Source organism: Rhineura floridana, chromosome 8, assembly GCF_030035675.1.
Source record: "Rhineura floridana isolate rRhiFlo1 chromosome 8, rRhiFlo1.hap2, whole genome shotgun sequence".
NCBI classification, from domain to species: Eukaryota; Metazoa; Chordata; class Lepidosauria; order Squamata; family Rhineuridae; genus Rhineura; species Rhineura floridana.
This window is the reverse complement of record NC_084487.1, coordinates 80,193,329-80,213,242: the sequence shown is the minus strand read 5'-3', so window position 1 is coordinate 80,213,242 and position 19,914 is coordinate 80,193,329. Positions and strand designations below refer to the sequence as shown.

Here is a 19,914-nt window from a genome sequence, read left to right as displayed (position 1 = left end):
GCCAGAAGCTTTGTTGAACTTTGTTGTGGTGACCTTTACCTGTTGTTTTAGTTTTATTGCTGTTTTGATGTTGTGATACTTATATATTATGACTTTGTACATCGCTCGGAGTGGCTCGGTTTCCAGCCAGATGGGCGATAAATAAATCGCAGAAATAAATAAATAAATAAATTGTCAACACGTTGATATTGGTAGAGCATCTTCTTGCGTACATTTACCATTATCATGCTCTGGATAATGTATACTTCAGGGGATCTTCTCTATGTCTGGAGGTTCCCTGCAGGCTGCACGATCTACATCCCTAATTATCAAGATTATCTAAACAGCAGCAAAAGTGGGGGCAGGAAGAGAGACATGGCATTGTAGGCGGGACTAAATGTGCTCTCTTCCCTCCCCTCCCCTTTTAACCTGCATGTTCTGTATGTGAAGAGGGCTTAGGTTGTCTGGAGTTCAACATCTTCTTTGGTCTGGTCTCTGGAGCTGTGGGAAGATTTTATGTTGAATGGTAGCTAATACATTTCTTAAATTAGTAAATAAGCTGAGGGCCTAAATAACCAGTGTTACATTAATAGTGTGGCTTGCAGCCACATCAGGAGATTTAAACAATTTAATCCTAGGTTTGTATGTGTGTATAGGTTTAAATTGGGACTAATGGGAGCTTTCTGCTATTGTTAATTGCAGTGTGGGGCAGGGGAAATTCCATCTGGATGGTGCCTGGGGAGGAAAGGTTGTATGTTGTGGTCCAGGTGGAAATAATAATCATAATATGGCTGCGCATCAGTAAAATTCCCTAGGCTATGTAGAGAAGAAAAACATGCATCCCTTCTGCCTCCCGTGCCTAGGATTAAATGTTTCAAATCTCCTGGCATGGCTACAAGCCATGAAATGAGGCTAGCATGTAGTTAGGTCTGAAGATAAGCATTTTTCTCTATTGAGAGGTGAAGGTAGAGACTGCATAGTTTTTCATGTTTAGGATTTGCATAAGTACAAGTGAGTAAAATAATAAAACTGTTTAATGAAGTCAGCCAAACAAAGATGAATAATCATAAAGCATACCCACGTTTCATAACTTGTAACTACAGGAGAATACAGAAATCATTATGTCACACTGGAATCCTCATACCACTTACCTGGGAACAATCTCCAATGAATTTAATAGGATTTACTTCAAGTAGACATAATTATGATGGCATTGTAAATAAGAAATTGTTGTTAATCTTAATTTTGGAACATGGTGTTAGCTGTGGTCTTGCTTTTATCAGTCCCTTGTATTTTATACAAGTTGCTCTATTTCATTTAAGTCTGGTCAGGCTGACCTGTTTGCTTAGATTTGCATTAGTACAATGATAGAACTAGTAATAAGCATAATTGAGCACAAATTTTGTCTTTTTGGATAAAGGCCCTGTTGTTTGGAAGTGTGCATTTAGAATATAAACTTGGTGGTTTTATAAGAGACAGGCAGTGATACTGCCTATGTCAAGACAACTGTTGTGCTTTTGAAGATAATCAAATGTCAAAGTAAAGCTGAAATTTGTGAAAGTGTGAAGGGTGATGCAGACCTCCAAATATGCAGTGGATATGTTTCAGGGAGATAAAGCCAACTGTTACATAGCCCCAGCCTCTCTAGGTCACACCCACATCATACATTTACAGAGCATATGGCTTCCCCCCAAGAATGTTGGGAACTGTGGCCTGTGAAGGGTATTGGGAGTTATAGGTCTGTTAGGAATAAACTATAGTTCCCAGTATTTATTTTTGGGGGGGAGGGGGGAAGCCATGTGCTTTAAATGTATGAATGTGACCTAAAGCATAAAACAAGTCTACCTAGTTATTATCTTGGGTTATTATTATCTTTAACCTTTTACGTCCGTTAGGTTGTCAGAAAACAAGTAGAAATATTTAGAAAATTAACTGTCAGTAATTTTTATTTTAAGCAAAAGCTTATATACACACATACGTACTATTAACAGGCTACAGCAAGCTCCAGAACATCTCAGGTTTTTTGTTATATATTTGTTTGGCTCCCCTCTTGGCCTGGATGCTTTACTGTGCATGGTGGTCTGCAAGGAGCCACAATTTGATAAGGTGTTGGGTACCTTATGCTATCTCTTCAGGTTGCAAGAGGCAGAGGGGGGCTTACATTCTTTTTGAGTTAGATTTCCACCCTGGTGTCATAAGAAGTGTGAATTTGCCTATGAAATAGTATCTAGGCTTGCTTAGTATCAGTCAACAAGTATCATTATTGAAGTGTTTGAAATGCATTATTAAAGAAACTAGTTTGTTTTTTATATGCTTTACTTAAATTCACTGCACTTTTAAATGTTCAATTCTGCCTTGAGAAAAGCATTCAGCATGCTGCTTTCTTCATTAATGAACACTGGTCTTTTAGCATGCCTTTCTTTTGCTTCTTACAATTTTGCAAGCACATGCAAAAAGTATGAGTTACTCAGTTAAATTAATGAAAGTTATACCCAGTTTCACTGTGGGATTCGAATGGGTGGGTCAAATAATGCAGTTTGGGGATTGCTGGAGCTAAGTACATGCCTGTGCATTAGTTGAAACAGAAAATATTTCAAGGTTAGCTCTTGTGGGAAAAGTAGTAATCTGGTAAAGACGTTTCTGTTATTTGAACTGCAATCCTACTTTAATGGGAGTAAGTCCAATTGAATTCAGTGGGGTTTACTATAGACATGCATCGGAATGTGCTAGAGTGGATAAGAAAATACTTGTCTGTAATTTATTTGAAATCTTTCTCTTGCCATTAAAGTCCTTTATTCATTCTGAGAAAAGAAGTATATTACTCATACATTTTACCTGCTGCAAGGGTAAAAATAGAGGGTGATACCCAATTGTGGTGTCCTTGCACACCAGATTTCCATTTATGGAAAAAGGCTTTCTCTGACCTCTCCTTCCCCTTGCAGTCCCCATGTGTCATCCCCTAACCCTCCAGAATAGTTTGGAGGGGCATGGGGGGCTGCAGGGGGGAGAATAGGAAGGTGAAGTCCCACCACGGCCATTGGCAGAAAGTTGGATCTCATCCACAAGCAGATTGTGGCAATTTTAATTTTCTGAATTTGTTATATCATCTCTAAATCATTGTAGTCTCTCTTCGGTTTCCTCACCACGTTTTTCTATTGTACAGATTTTCTTATCTTAATTCATGCTTGTTTTTCTTGTACTTTAACTTTATTCCTCTTTCTGTCTACCATTTTTTCTTGGTTTATTTTTATGGCCTTTTCCCTTCTCTGTCCTGCTTTATATTTCTGCACTTACACGTTTGTCCCATTTCTTGGTAATCATGACATGGGGACTAGTAGACAAGCAGAGGCGTAAAAACAGTCCAAGCTAAGATTGCTTATGGCTCATAACAGCAACATAAGAAGCTGCCTTATACTGAGTCAAACCCTTGGTCCATCTAGCTTGGTCTTGTCTACAATGACCAGTGGTAACTCTCTGAGATTTCTGATGGGGTCGCTCTCAGCCCTACCAGGAGTTGCCAGGGACTGAACCTGGGATCTTATGTATGCAAAGCGGATGCTGTACCAATGATGATATCATAGACCAGCCTTCCCCAAGTTGGTGCCCTCCATATGTTTTTTTACTCCAACTCCCATTAGCTGTAGCCTGCATGGCTAGTGGTTAGGGATGATAGGAGTTATAGTCCATCAACATCTGGAGGGCCACATGTTCCCTATTCCTGTACTAGAGAATAAGTCACACTGAACACGAAAGAGCATTGTAGATCTTTCTTCTGAGTCAACAAGTATAACAGTGAAGCTGTGAAGGCTGCAATCCTATACTCGTGTCCCTGGTAGTAAGCCTCACTGAACTCAGTTGTACTTAGTTTTGATTAGACCAGCCTTTCCCAACTAGTGGGCCACCAGATGTTGTTGGACCACAACTCCCATCAGCCTCAGCCAGCATTGCCAATGGTCAGGAAAGATGGGAATTGTGGTCCAACAACATCTGTTGGCCCACTAGTTGGGAAACGCTGGATTAGACATTTATAAAAGCACTGTAAAATGTTTGATGCACTCCATCTTATGCAAATGTATTAATGGACAAACATGAAAACAGCCCATCTATAGAGCACTCACCTGGTGGTGATACCTTGATGACAGCTTCATAATGAGCCAGTGGCAATGAAAGTATGGAGTAATTCAAGAACCACTGTCAACTCATATCACCTAAATAATCAATTTAGCATACAACAGTGCTCTCAGAAATTCATATATCAGTTTCTTTGATGTTCTTACCCTTGAGCAAAACAAGATAGTTGTGGCTCTGTACAGTAAATGCAAAACAAGATAATTGTGGATCTGTATGGTAAATACATTGATGCTTACTTTATATAACTTCGAATCTTGCTCTCCATCACATATGAAAACAGCACCTTCAGTTTTGCTCTTTCAATTAAACAAGAGAGCCTACAAAGTATTTTTTCTGTCTTCATAGAGGACATCTTCATGTTGTTCACTGTAACATCCACTGGTCATTCCTCCTATTCAGAGATGAGGAAGATATTAACAAGGGACATCATATCCTTTTGTGGTAGACTTTCATTCAGTATTTCTTAATGATCACCTTGTGATTAAGGAGAGCAACCCATTAGTAGCCAATTCACAGTGATTTGGAAAAGATATCAGCAAACCATTGCTTTCTGCTAGCCACCATGTCTACACAAATTTGTGTATAGTTGTGAAAGTTGATCAGAAAAACTACCACCAATCGTAGATCTCATCTCTGTGAATCCTGTTATTTGTATCACCTGCACTTATCTTAGGGAAACTCACACCTTTTTAAGTAGCATGACTAGCAAGTTATCTTACATTAAACAGAATGTCACCTGTAATTTCAGCAATGTGATATGCCTTTTTTAAAATTAGATTTGTGTCTTGCTGTTCTTTGAAGGAGCTCAAGTCAGCATACATGATTCCCCCCCATTCCATTTTACCCTCACAACAACCATGTGAGATAGGTTGTACTAAGAGATAGTGACTGGCCCAAGGTTACCCATTGAGCCTCATGGCTGAGTGGAGATTTGAATTTGGGTGTCCCTATTCCTAGTGCAACACTCTAACCACTATACCCTGCTGGCTCTTCTATATCTTACAGAACACAAATGCCCAAGATGCCACATGCAGTATGTTGGGACCCCCACCCCGACTGTTAGACCTGTATCCTATTTCAGAATTACAAGTCAGTAATCAGAAGAGAGAGATAAAAATGCCCATACTACTTGTTGCAATGCAGATCACCACAATTTTTCAGCTGTAGAAACATTTCTAGGAGAAAAATAATCCAGACTTGTGATATTAGAAGCAAGAGTAAGTCTCTGGATATACAGACTGACTACCCTAACACAGAGTTACCCAACGTTTTTCGACCCAATGCCCCTTTGCAAAATCTTTTTGTACCCAATGACCCCCCTCAGATTAAGTATATGCCAATGCTTCCTATTCAAAAACTAATTAAGCCACACAGTATGAACCAATAGAATACACTGTGTTACTTAACAACAAACTCATTCAGTTTACTGGCATTGTTTCGTTAAACAAGTTCATTTAAACATCACAGAAACAACGGGTAGCGAGTGTGTCCCATTCCTGAAGAAAACCAGCGAATAACTGACTGTCTGCGTCACCCGTTTGCACACGGCACTCATCTGTTGGAAGAATGCGCCCTCCACCAATACACCCAGCTTATCAAACACTCTCTCGTGATTGGTTCCAACATCCCTCAAGACAGCATCGGAACATTACCTAGTGCCAGGGTGTGGCTAATATCCTCATTCCTTGATATGACACTGGCCGCTATTCAGAATTTCTTTACTATAGAGTACACACTATTTAAAGTGTTATTTCCATGAATTGAGACTATTAAATACATTCTAACTGGGGACAAAACAGTTTAAAAATTAATGATTTGTGTATTAAATAAAATTAAATTTAAATGCTTCAACTGTCGCATCAGACCGCCAAATGTCAACACCCCCTAATGAACCCAAATGCCCCCCTGAAGTTTGTAGTCACGCCAATGCCCCCCTGAAAGGCTGTAACGCCCCCCAGGGGGGTGCTACCGCCCACGTTGGGAATCACTGCCCTAACACCTCATAGTCTTAACCTGGAGGATAATATTTTTACACATAATTTTAATTGTTTTTTAAAGTTCTGTTGCACATTAGCCAGAGTCTCACTGTCCTCAGCATTCTTAGAACTGTCACCTTTGCTCTCAATGCCAGTTTTGAGAGCCAGCTGTGTCACTGTGATGAAGGTGGAAGCCTATCTCTAGTGTTTTATTTCCAGTCATTGGCTATATGAAACTAAACTTTAGAAGTCTCATTTTACATTGAGAGTAGCAATATAATATAGGTTGTTTATCCAAACTGGCCTCTCGTCTTGTTTATACTACTTCCAACTGTATCTGCAGTTGCTGTGTCATGCTTTGGCTTCATAAATTCTGCTCTACCCACAGCCTTACTCAGCAAAAATATAAACTGCACTAAACTCGAGAGATGCAAGCTGACGTTCCTTATTTGGAAAACAAAAACCATGACATAGTTCTTTGGTTGAATATTATAAGTAATGCAAACAGAAAACTGCAAAAAAAAAAGGGTACAAGTAAGTGTAAGTTAATGATAACACACTTTTATCGTGGTTCTTCAGTGTATACATATGGACACATAAGAAGTAATCCACCAGTGGTGATGAATTTGCAGTTTGCAATTATTCTGTACATTTAAACACAGAGGAGTTTTGGTTGATTAAATGCACCTGGTGAGAGCTCTCAGCTTGATTAAATGTAATGTAACAGTAGAGCAAAATATACGTAAGGGTGCTGTAGGTAGAGTCTTAAATTCATAGTTTTACTGTTGAAAGCCAGCAAAAGAGTTACCTGCAAAATATTTTTAAATGCCATTATAGTGTAACTAAGATTGTGATCCTAACCTCACTTAGGCTGCAATGCTAGCCCCACTTACCTGTGAGTGAACCCCATTGAATTCAGTAGGACTTACTTCTGAACAGGTAGACAGCCAAACAACAAATTACATGCAGTTGTGTGCATTTTATAATGTTGTCTCTTTTAAATTGAAAGCCACCTCCAGCACTTCACATTTCAGTGGAAAATAGTGGGAAAGCAGCTAACCCTTTCCCTTCCAACCCACCCTTCAAAATCACCCTCTACTGCTGTTTAACCCACTGGGGAAAATATGCATATACCCATAACTTTCTTCATCCTACAGAGGAGCAGTTTTGTGTGAAAAAATCACCAAAGAAAAAGAGAATCAGGCCTTGTTGTCTCACCATTCTTCCATTAAAATTCACAGACTTGAAGGACCAAAGTTTACACTGACTAGCGGGGCCTCTCCAGTGTTTCAGGCAGGGATCTCTGTCAGTCCTAACTGGAGGTGCCAGGGATCGAACTTGGGACCTTTTGCATGCAAAGCTATGGTCTTTCCCATTATTAAAAGAGAAAGAGAGAGAGAAAAACTATCAGAAAAAGTGCACACACTCCTACTTCTAATGTGTAGTTTGGCCTGTGGTCCCTCACTTGCTATGGGATTAGTTGTACCCTAGCAAAACTGCCAGTGGTTATATATCTGTCTGATAAATCACTATTTCTACTGAATATTTAAAGTGTAATATCAGGAATATAATACCGCATTTCCTCCTCGTTGAACAGAAGATCAGTAGGCAGGACCATTATACAGAGAGTGCTCTTTAACAGGAGGGGTAAATTATTCCACGGCAGTGTGTAGATTTCTTGATCAAAGTTATCAAATACATAAGTAACTGTATTAGAACTGTATAAAGTACCTGTTATTAAATGAAAGGTTTTGCTTTAATATAAATTAAATAATTTATATAATATAAATCCCCCTACCTCTATTAAATCTAAGTGTAACTTTGAAAACGCGGCGGCCAGACTGATAACGAAGACCAACACTGTTATCTTTTCGGCGCCAGGTCAAGACTTTCCTCTTCTCCCAGGCATTTTAGCATGTGTTTTATACTGTTTAAATGTTTTAATTGTTTTTATAAGATCTGTTTTAAATTGTATTTGTTCTAATGTTTTTAGTTACTGTAAACCGCCCAGAGAGCTTCGGCTATGGGGCGGTATACAAGTATAAATAAATAAATAAATACATAAATAAATACATAAATAAATAACACCTGTTCTGGCTCGCTTGCACTGGCTGCCAATATGCTTCCGGGCCAGATTCAAAGTGTTGGTTTTGACTTATAAAGCCTTACACGGCGCAGGACCACAATATCTGCTGGAACGCCTCTCCCGATATGAACCTGCCCATACACTGCGTTCTACATCGAAGGCCCTCCTCCTAGTTCCGACTCAGAGAGAGGCTCGGAGGGTGGTAACAAGAACTAGGGCCTTCTCGGTGGTGGCCCCTGAACTGTGGAATAGTCTCTCCGATGAGGTGCGCTTGGCGCCGACTTTGCTATCTTTTCGGCGCCAAGTTAAAACCTTCCTCTTTTCTAAGGCATTTTAATCTAATTTTAATTTAGTTTTAAATTTGCTATAATTGATTTTAGACTTTTCATTTTCTTATATGTGCTCTTGTAGTATTATTATGGGTTCTTATTGTATGTATCTGTATTTTCCTGTAAACCGCCCAGAGAGCTATGCTAGTCGGGCGGTATAAAAATCTAACAAATAAATAAATAAATAATAAGGGTTGGAAGTGGCAAAAAACAAACAAAAACACACACATACATCCTGGGTTATGTTAGAGCAGCCTTTCCCAACCAGTGTGCCTCCAGATGTTGTTGGACCACAACTCCCATCAGCCTCAGCCAGCATTGCCAATGGTCAGGAAAGATGGGAATTGTGGTCCAACAACATCTGGAGGCACACTGGTTGGGAAAGGCTGTGTTAGAGGAAAGAACAGAGGGATAATTAAATGGGAATGTACTAATAAATGTTTTAAAAAAGAACTGAAAAGTTACAATGTTTCTGTAGTTTGAATTACGATGTGTCAACAATGTATACTCTGCAGAAAGTTTGAAACCATAAGTGGAAATATTAATCGTTTGATGTGCCAAGCAATGAATGTATGTAGCCAATGCATAAACTTAAGCATTGCCAATGTATGGAGTATTGGGCCAGCGTAGAGCACTGAGCTTGTGCAATGTTCAAATAGCACCTTTTAAAGCTGTAGTGCAGACCGTGTGGAGATTCCACACAGAAACACCACAGAGGCTGATAGGGAAAAAGATGTGTCAGGAATACTGAGCTCTATCCTCTGAGCGGTCATTATCAGTAGCATGCAGGGATGATAAGGTGGGTGTAAGGCTGTGACCTTTAGCTTTCACATGAGGTGAAAAAGAGATTATATAAGAAACATTTCTCTTTGCCAGGCCCTGTCAGAGGTCCAGATAGGCGTAGAGATGCTACTTCTCTAGGCTACTTCTAGTTTTTAAGGCCTCTGGATGTAATAAAGATTAAAAATGACAACACATGAAAACAAAATAAGAGCAAGTGGTTTGTTTATATACTCTAATAGGCAAAAAAACCCTGTGGCTTAAGAATGTACCTATAACCAACAGATATTTCTATCAAACTTTAAAAAGCAGGGAAATTGGGCAGCTGTAGTGAATGGAGGGGGAGGGGAGGAGGAGGAGAAGGGAGGGAGGGGAGACAGAGGGAGGGCAGGTTTGATCATTTGCATGCTTATTGAGTTCAGTGGGTTTTACTGCTGTGCAATCATGCTTAGGTTAAGTGAAACTAACCTGGGGGAGGGGCAAGTAGGGGAGGGGGAGAGAGGGGGAGGAAGGGGGGAGAGGAGGCGAGGAATGGTAGGGGTAGGAAGGAAGGTGGAGGGGAGAGTGAGTAGGGAGAGTGAAGGGAAAAGATTGGGTGGGCACTGGGCAGAGGGAAACCCCTTTTCCTTTCCAAAAGGAAAACATTGTTAACAGTATCCTTGTTTTTTGGAGTTACCCCCACCTTTTTATTCTACAGCAGATACATATAATCTCCCACTCAAATTTAAACCAAAGCTATCACTGGCCACATCTACACCAGACATTTATTCCACTTTAGACAGTCATGGCTTCCCCACAGAATCCTGGGAAGTGTGGTTTGTAAAGGGTGCTGAGAGTTGCTAGAAGATGCCCTAGATGCCCTATTCCCCTCACAGAGCTACAGTCACCAGAACAGGGACTAACTGTTAAATTACTCTGGCCACTGGAGCTCTGTCAGGGGAATAGGAGTCTCCTAACACCTTTCAGCACCCTTTACAAACTACACTTCCCAGGATTGTTTGGGAGATGCCATGACTGCTGAAAGTTGAATAAAAGTCTTGTGTGGGTGTGGCCTCCTGATGCCAAGCCAAACAGCTGTGAGTGTTGATTTTAGAATAGTGATAGTTGGTTGTTACTGAACATGCTTATGCTATCATAGACTCCAATGTTAATTTTCTTAAATTAATTCAAAATCAGCCAGGGATTTTTTAAAAACTTTTAAAGTGCAGAAGATGAAGGTCAGTGTATGGGAAAAGGTAATAGGATTACAGGTACTCTGTGAACATGGCTGATTTTTAATTAATTTCAACAGATTATGATATTAGTGACAGAAAAAAGTCCAACGGGTCTGGATTATTTAACTCTTGTTTTACACTTTGAACTCTGGATTTTCTCTGAGTGTTTTGTATATCACCATGAAAACTTATCAAATTTTGCTTAAATTTACAACTCTAAGCAAAAAATCCATTTTGAAACTTATCAATTAATGCCAAAAAATTAACAAGTGTCTAAATTTGAGGCACTCATTGAATTTGAGGCTCTTGACTAAATGGCTCTCCTGCCTCTCCACCCCCACCCCTGATTGACACTGTTCTTTGCACACTGCTATTAAGTATTAATACTTAATTAAGGGCTCCTATTGGGAGAAAGGGCAGGATATATAGTAATAGTAACAACAACAACAACAACAATAATAATAAGTATTTGCCCTATAGGTGGCTTAGTTAGGACAGCTTCATATGATTTTCTTACATGCACAGCACTTCTCTGTGTAGGGCAGACCATGAGGCTGTTTTTTGGTAGTTTTGTATCTCTAGACATGCAAGCAGGCTTGACCATCTCTCACTACTAGTCCATATGACAGGGGAGGAGATAGCAGGGGAGGAGCTAGCAAGGATACCAAGGAAAACTGTTGCTATCCACATAGAAAGTCAACATGCAAATCAACTCCAAATTTGTCATTTTCAAGGATCCCAGAGGAACAAGGGAGAGTGAAGGGAGTGAGAAAACATGGTAAAAGCAATTTTTTGAGGATTAAACTTTATAAATACAAAGGTTGGTAAAAGTGGTCCAGATAAGGGAAAGTGTCAGTATGTCTCCTCCAAAGTAATGAATGAAGACTTGGACTCCCCCAACATGTAAGAAAATAGTAAAGTGTGATGAAAGAAATATTGTGGATTAGAAATGGGAAAACTAAGGCTGCAATCCAATATACACTAACCTGGGAGTAAATCCCAATGAACTCAATGGAGCTGCTTCTGAGCAGACATGTATTGGATTGCAGCCTTATAAAAGCCTGTTCATAATATTCAGTAGTTGTTTGCTTAAAGAAATATACTGACCCAGTTATGCCATTGGTTAGGCATTTCCTGTATGCTTTGGTTTTACGGGAATTTGGGGAAATTTAGGACAGGCTTATTTGATTATGTGCCATATATGCCCTTATTCCAGAACGTCATGTTCTGCAGAACACACTGGTTATACCAGATGCTTCCCACCTGATAGTTGGGGTAGAAGGTATTCTGCAAAGTTTTGGGAGGCTGTTGGATTCCAGAATTGTACTCACTGAAGTTGGTCTGTGACCCACCCTCTGCTAGGCCTGCACATGGCCCTGTTTTGTTTTGTTTGTTAAAAACTGTTCCATGAAGTTGGGAGTGTTTGCTGCTTTCTGGCAGAAATTCATTAGTGAGAGATATGCAATTCAGCTAATTAAAATTCAACTATAATACAGTGAATATTATCATACTGTATATATTTTACATTGTGCATGTCCATACTCAATGAGTCAGTTATATATGATTTTTTTTTAACAAACTGATTTTTCAGGTGGTTTTGTTGGTGTTGTTATGAGCCTTCAAGTCGATTATGACTTATGGCGACCCTATGAATCAGTGACCTCCAAGAGCATCTGTCAGGAACCACCCTGTCCAGATCTTGTAAGTTCAGGTCTGTGGCTTCCTTTATGGAACCAATCCATCTCTTGTTTGGCCTTCCTCTTTTTCTTCTCCCTTCTGTTTTTCCTAGCATTATTGTCTTTTCTAGTGAATCATGTCTTCTCATGATGTGTCCAAAGTATGATAACCTCAGTTTCATCATTTTAGCTTCTAGTGACAGTTCTGGTTTAATTTGTTCTAACACCCAATTATTTGTCTTTTTTGCAGTCCATGGTATGCACAAACGTCTCCTCCAGCACCACATTTCAAATGAATTGATTCTTCTCTTATCCACCTTTTTCACTGTCCAACTTTCACATCCATACATAGAGATCAGGAATACCATAGTCTGAATGATCCTGACTTTAGTGTTCAGTGATACATCTTTGCATTTGAGGACCTTTTATAGTTCTCTCATAGCGGCCTTCCCCAGTCCTTCTTCTGATTTCTTGACTATTGTCTCCATTTTGGTTAATGACTGTGCCGAGGTACTGATAATTCTTGACAAGTCTTCATTGTCAACTTTAATGTTACATAAGTCTTCTGTTGTCATTACTTTAGTCTTTTTGACGTTCAGCTGTAGTCCTGCTTTTGTGCTTTCCTCTAACTTTCCTCAGTATTCTTTTCAAATCATTACTGGTTTCTGCTAAGAGTATGGTATCGTTTGCATATCTTAAATTATTGATATTTCTCCCTCCTTCATCTTGGTCCAATCCCTCTTTCCATATGATATGTTCTGCGTACAGATTAAACAAGTGGGGTGATAAAATACACCCCTCTCTCACACCCTTTTCTATTTGGAACCAATTGATTTCTCCATATTCTGTCCTTATAGTAGCTTCTTGTCCAGAGTATAGGTTGTGCATCAGGACAATCAGATGCTGTGGCACCCCCATTTCTTTTAAAGCATTCCATAGCTTTTCATGATCTACACAATCAAAGGCTTTGCTGTAATCTATAAAGCACAGGGTGATTTCCTTCTGAAATTCCTTGCTCTGTTCCATTATCCAACATATGTTTGTGATATGATCTCTGGTGCCTGTTCTCCTACTGAATCCAGCTTGACAACTGACATTTCTTGCTCCATATATGGTAAGAGCCTTTGCTGTAGAATATTGAGCATTACTTTAGTTGCATGGGATAGTAAGGCAATAGTTCGATAATTACTGCATTCCTTGGGATCCCCTTTCTTTGGAATTGGGATATATATTGAACGCTTCCAGTCTGTGGGCCATTGTTGTTTTCCATATTTGTTGACAATTTTTTGTCAAAATTTGGACAGATTCAGTCTCAGTAGCTTGTAGCAACGCTATTGGTATGCCATCTGTTCCTGGTGATGTGTTTCTTCCAAGTATTTTAAGAGCAGCTTTTACCTCACATTCTAAGATTTCCGGTTCTTCATCATATGGTTTCTCCGCAAATGAATCTGTCATCTCTTTTATAGAGTTCTTCAGTGTATTGCTTCCATCTTGCTCTTACTTCATCTTGGTCAGTCAGTGTGTTCCCTTGTTGATTATTGAACATCCCTACTCGTGGTTTAAATTTCCCTTTCATTTCTCTAATCTTTTGGAATAGGGCTCTTGTTCTTCCCGTTTTGTTGTCCTCTTCTATTTCTGTACAATAATTATTGTAATAATTCTCTTTGTCCCTATGTACTAGTCACTGTATTGTTGCATTTAGGGTTCTGACCATGTTTCTATCTCCTTTTGCTTTTGCTTTCCTTCTCTCTTTAACAATTTTAAGAGTTTCTTCTGTCATCCATTGAGGTCTTTGTCTCTTTTTAACTAGAGGTATTATCTTTTTTCATTCTTCCCTGATAATGTCTCTGACTTCATTCCATAGTCCTTCTGGTTCTCTGTCAACTATGTTTAAAGCCTCAAATCTGTTCCTTATTTGATCTTTATAGTCTTTCTGGGATCATAATCTATATCTGTATTAGCAGATATGCATTCAGCTTTGCAGAAAAGTGAGTGTTAAATACAGACCAGGCCAGATTAGGGGAACTGGGGATAGATGCTTAATACCCATCCCATGTTCCGGGTCTGTCCACAACCAGACGACAACTGGGGGATGCAGGATTCCTACCGACCTTCGACTGCTGTTGTGTAATGCCAGGTCTGTAGTACAAAAAACATCACACATCCATGATATTATCCTGGATGAGCGGACAGACCTGGCATGTATTACGGAGACCTGGCTGGATGAGGCCTCAGCCCCCATTCTTGAGGCTATGTGCCCGCCGGGTTTCCGTTACGCACAGCAGCCAAGGGTAGGAAGGCGGGGAGGGGGAGTGGCAGTCATCTATCAGGAGTCTTTAGTTTTTACCAGACCTCCTCTTCATAGGACCAAGTTTGTTGACTGCATGTACTGGAGGTTGGGCCCAAAGGGCAGTTTGGGGATTCTGCTTGTGTACCGCCCACCCCGCTGCACAGCAGACTCCCTGGCCGAGGTGCTGGAGGTGGTCTCAGCTGTACGGGCGTTGTCCCCAGAATTATTGGTGCTGGGTGACTTCAACGTGCATGCCAAGACCACTCTCATTGGAGCCCCTCGGGATTTCTTGGAAACCATGGCTTCCTGGGAACTGCACCTTAGTAATATTGGGCCTACCCATGTAGCCGGTGATGCTCTCGACCTTATGTTTGTCCTGGGAGGGGAGGGAAGTGCTCTGAAGTTGGGGGTGGTTTCTTCCACCCCTGTGTCATGGTCAGATCACTACTTGGTAAATATAGACTTCTTGATGCCACGCACCCTCCGCAGGGGAAAAGGACATATTAGAATGGTCCGCCCCAGACGCCTGATGGATCCAGAAGGATTCCTGACTGCGCTTGGGGAATTGGAACCTGCTGAAGGCCGCCCGGTTGATGCCCTGGTGATAGAGTGGAACGAGGGAATCACCAGGGCATTGGACCGGGTGGCTCCGAAACGTCCTCTCCCCCTGAATAGAACTCAGTTAGCACCATGGTATACACCACGGTTGCGTAATCTGAGACGGGAAGTGAGACGACTAGAACACCGGTGGCAGAAATCATGTTCCGAAGATGTCCGGACACAGGTTAGAGTAGCAGTAGCTACCTATCAAGTGGCAGTGAAGGCAGAAAAGAAAAAGTTCTTTGCTGCCTCCATTGCGTCCGCAGAGTGCTGTCCCAGGAGGTTGTTCCAAGTGGTCCGAAGCCTGGTCGGTCCAGTTGCTCAGGAACTCTTGGAACAGTCAAAGGCCTCCTGTGACAAATTAGCAAAGCACTTTGCTGATAAAATCGAACACTTACGGAACTTGATCCCGTACGCCGTGGATACCGTGGATGAACCAGAGTTGGCCAGTTGCAAGCCGGTTAAATGGGATCTGTTTCAGCCTCTCCCTTCTGAGGATGTGGACAAGGTGCTCTCAACTGTAAAACCTACCACATGTCTAAATGATCCTTGCCCGTCGTGGCTCCTTGTGAGCTGCAAAGAGAAATTGGGCGAGGGGATTAAGGCGGTGGTTAATGCATCCCTAGAGGAGGGTGTAATGCCATTAGCCCTCAAGGAGGCAGTCGTGAAGCCCATCTTAAAGAAGCCCTCCTTGGATCCCCAAGTTTTGAATAACTTTCGCCCTATTTCAAATTTACCATTTCTAGGCAAGGTCATTGAGCGAGTGGTGGCTAATCAGCTGTCGGCACACTTGGATGAAACTGATTATTTGGATCCATACCAATCGGGTTTCAGGACTGGACATGGAACTGAAACAGCCTTGGTCGCTCTGGTGGATGATATGAGGAGGGCGTTAGATAGGGGAGAATTCACCTTTCTTGTCCTCCTCGATCTCTCAGCGGCTTTTGATACTGTTGACCACAGTATCCTTTTACATCGCCTGGAGGGACTGGGAATAGGAGGCACTGTACTGCAGTGGTTCCGCTCCTTTCTCTCCGATAGGCATCAACAAGTAGCATTGGGAGAGGAGGTTTCAGACCCTTGGCCTCTCAATTGTGGTGTGCCACAGGGCTCTATCCTCTCTCCCATGCTATTTAATATCTATATGAAGCCGCTGGGGACTGTCATTAGGAGATTTGGGCTGCAGTGTCACCAGTATGCAGATGACACTCAGCTCTATCTCTCGTTTAAATCCTCACCAGAGTTGGCTGTGGAGACCATGTCCAAGTGCCTGGAATCCGTGAGTGGATGGATGGGAAGGAACAGGTTGAAGCTGAATCCTGATAAGACCGAGGTGCTACTCGTGGGGGACAAGGGAAGGTTGGGAGATATTGACTTGATGTTCGATGGGGTGAAACTGCCCCTAAAGGACCAAGTCCGCAGCCTAGGGGTTGTCCTTGATTCCAAGCTGTCCATGGAGGCTCAGATTTCGGCAGTGAGCCGGGCAGCTTGGTATCAATTACACCTCATACGTAGACTGCAACCCTACCTCCCTGTTCATCAGCTCCCATTGGTGGTACATGCCCTGGTCACCTCTCATTTGGACTACTGTAATGCGCTCTACGTGGGGCTACCCTTGAAAACGGTCTGGAAACTACAACTTATACAAAATGCGGCGGCTCGACTACTTACAAACTGTCGCTGCCGGGAGCACATCACCCCAGTGCTGTTCGATCTGCACTGGCTCCCAGTTGTTTTCCGGGCCCAATTCAAGGTGTTGGTATTAACCTTTAAAGCCCTACACGGTCTCGGCCCAGTTTATCTGATGGAGCACCTCCAACGCCACCAATTATGCCGCCCGACAAGATCGGCCACACAGGGCCTTCTCTCAGTCCCACCAACTAAAACAGCTAGGCTGGTAGGGACTAGAGAGAGGGCCTTCTCAGTGGCGGCCCCCACTCTCTGGAACTCCCTCCCATATGATCTTCGGCATGCCCCTTCCCTGAATGTATTCCGCCAGGCCTTGAAGACCTGGCTTTTAAGACAGGCCTTTGGGACTTCCGGGGAGGGTTAATCTTTTTGACTAATTGCCTGCTACTCTGAACTGTCACTGTTTTACTGTTTTATTGTTGTACTGTATTTATTATGATGTATTTTAATTGAGTTGTACGTCGCCTAGAGTGGCCATTGGCCAGATAGGTGACTTATAAATTAAAATTATTATTATTATTATAAAATTATTATTATTATAAATTATTGTAAGTATTAATCTTTATTGCTCACTTATGGTTTGGGCTGGATTTCATTGGATTGGTCATCAGAGTATGGAAAACGTACTCCAGAAGAATTTATTTTAAGTAAAGAGATAACCAAAGAGCAAACCAGCTTGGCATTTTATCACATCATTTAGTTGTTTAAATATAAACATAAGTAGAAGGAAAGAGGAGAGAATTGGGCTTTTGTTCTTTATAATGTAGAAACAAAATCTGAAGCTGTTATCTAACTAAGCCATTAGAGTAGACTCACTGAAATCAGTGGGTCTGCTTTGTGTATGACATTCAATATCCCCCACAAAATATATTTAATTTTCTAAAGTAAGTTATTTCTTGGGTTAGGGGACATCACAACTCTATCTAAGAAAATGAAGCACATTTAATTATCTGTCAGTTTATTGAAATGAATATACACAATCATGTATAGATTAAAAATTCCACTGTGCAAGCACTCACATTGTAAAGACATGTCTGCTTTGCAGGTAGATCTCTGACCAGTAACACTTAATACTGCTTCCATACTTTTATAATGGTCAAATGTTCCTTTCAGCTTTCCATATTTTTGCATTCAGTATTTAGAAGTGTTCTGTTATTCATTGACAACTAGTAGTTCCTTAAGGGTTAACTGCACTGCAGTTTTGCACCAAGGTAGCTCAAATTTTCTAACAAGAAAAATACATCAATTTCTGAGCTATGTAAATACCATTGCTGAACTGTGTGCTTGAAGTGCCAATTTTACAGATGGGAATGTGAGTCTGCTATATATAACCCAGGGGTAAGCTAGGTTTTGAACCCAGCTGTCAAGTCCAACTTTCACTGGACTGAACTATCTCTAAATGTTTTGTGTGAGCAAAATATTCATAAATGGTTTGCTGCAGAGATGCTTGCTTATAGATGCTTGAGCACTGCCTGGTTTCCTTCCCTCGCTGTCTGCTTTTTGTTAAGAGATCATCAGTTTCAAGTGGGATATTGGAGCACTACAGTAATGTAAACTAGGTTGCATGCATGATAATCCAAATGCATTGGGAAGGGTTGAAGTTCAGTGACAGAGCATCTGCTTTGTATGCCGAAGGCCCCAGGTTCCATCCCTGGCATCTCCAGGTAGGTCTGGGAATGTTTCCTGCTCTGTTGCTTGGAGAGCTGCTGATGTTCAGTGTAGACAATGCTAAGCTAGATGGACCAATGGCCTGACTTAGGCTATGGACACATTTGTAGTTATACTGGTTTCAGTGCATCTCCACCACTGTATTATGAATCTGGGGACACATAATGTCAGTCAAACTCCACCCCTTATTACTCAAAATCTAGGATTTTTGAGTTTGGAGGCATTTTCCCTTCAAGCCAGCTTCACACTGACTTCAAAACGGTTTGGTCAATCAACCCATTGTGACTCTGAAGTGTATCCAATGGAAATGGTTTGCTGTGATGGATCCTAAAACGTCTGACATCAGCAGCGGGGCTGGGTGTATTCCAATCAAACCATAGACATGTGTACAGCTGGCTGCAAATTCATTTCAAACTGCACCCAGACAAAATGGTCTGGATGCTTTTATGGAAGTAGTGTGCACATAGCCTCAGTATAAGGCAGCTTCCTATGTTAGTTCCTATGCATATTGCTTAAGAATAAATCAAAATGTTTTCATCAAGGTGTGAACGGGCTCCAACCTGCTACACAAACCAGGTCAGCTAGAACCCACTACATTCAGTTTCCCAGTTTGCAGGAGAATCATTGTGTTTACATTCTACCTCAACAATCACCTTGGCTTGCTACCAGGTCACCTGGACCCAGCAGACAATCCTGACAGTATTTTCATCCTTAAGTCTCTTAGCAAATGGTTGCAATGAGATAGTAGCCTTTTAACCCAGTAAAAGTTTCTTTATTTTTCTCGTAGTGTGTGGACTGTAGTAGGCAAACACATTAAAAAAATGTAATGGCTAGTGTTTAGCTGGGGGGATTTGATTTCAACTCTCAAAAACTCCTTTTCAGCAGGAAGCAGCCAATATTGGTAAGTAATTTATGTTTAAAAAGGAAGAGAAAAGTGTGTGAAAAGCAGTGCACACGGAGTTGTAAACATCAGGACACTCTTTTAAAATAATTATTAATTGCAGGAAGTGATTCATATGTGAAGAATTTGTACAGTAAGCGCTTCAAGTACAAAAGGTCCTGATAACTGAGTGGAAACAAAGGAAGTGTAGTAATATAAGAATTCAGTTAAGTAATCCTGTTTACTATACAAACACACCTTTTTTCCAGTTTGTCAAAGACTGGCCAAGCTAGATCTCATGAGACAGAAAATGCAAAATTGTATCAAATGTAAAATCCTGCCTTGGGAAAAAGTATATTTTTGAAAGGTACCATATAAATCTATAAAACAAGTAAAATTAATAAATCTATGGATTTGATTGTAAGATTTCATTTATTGTGGAGGGTGTGTGTTTATGTCTAGGCAATTTTTTATTTGATAGCAGGACCTCTGAATATATTTGCAAAAAGCAAACATTTTAAGGATTTCATTTTGCAAACTGTATAAATGAGCTCCATAACACAGTAAAGAATTGGGTGCTCTGGTCTGTTGCTTTTTTCTCTGTTGTTAATCCAAT

At 40.9% G+C, this 19,914-nt stretch overlaps 1 long non-coding RNA gene across 1 annotated transcript in view; it reads right to left on the bottom strand.

The window, feature by feature from the left end:
- LOC133390728 (uncharacterized) overlaps positions 1 to 19,914 on the bottom strand; it is a 64,679-nt gene continuing 44,765 nt past the window's right edge. Inside the window, exons 2-3 of the long non-coding RNA XR_009764461.1 lie at positions 4,347 to 4,501; positions 1 to 480 (exon numbers count right to left, since the gene is read on the bottom strand). This is a non-coding gene — a long non-coding RNA (uncharacterized LOC133390728). The remainder of the gene's footprint in view (positions 481 to 4,346; positions 4,502 to 19,914) is intronic.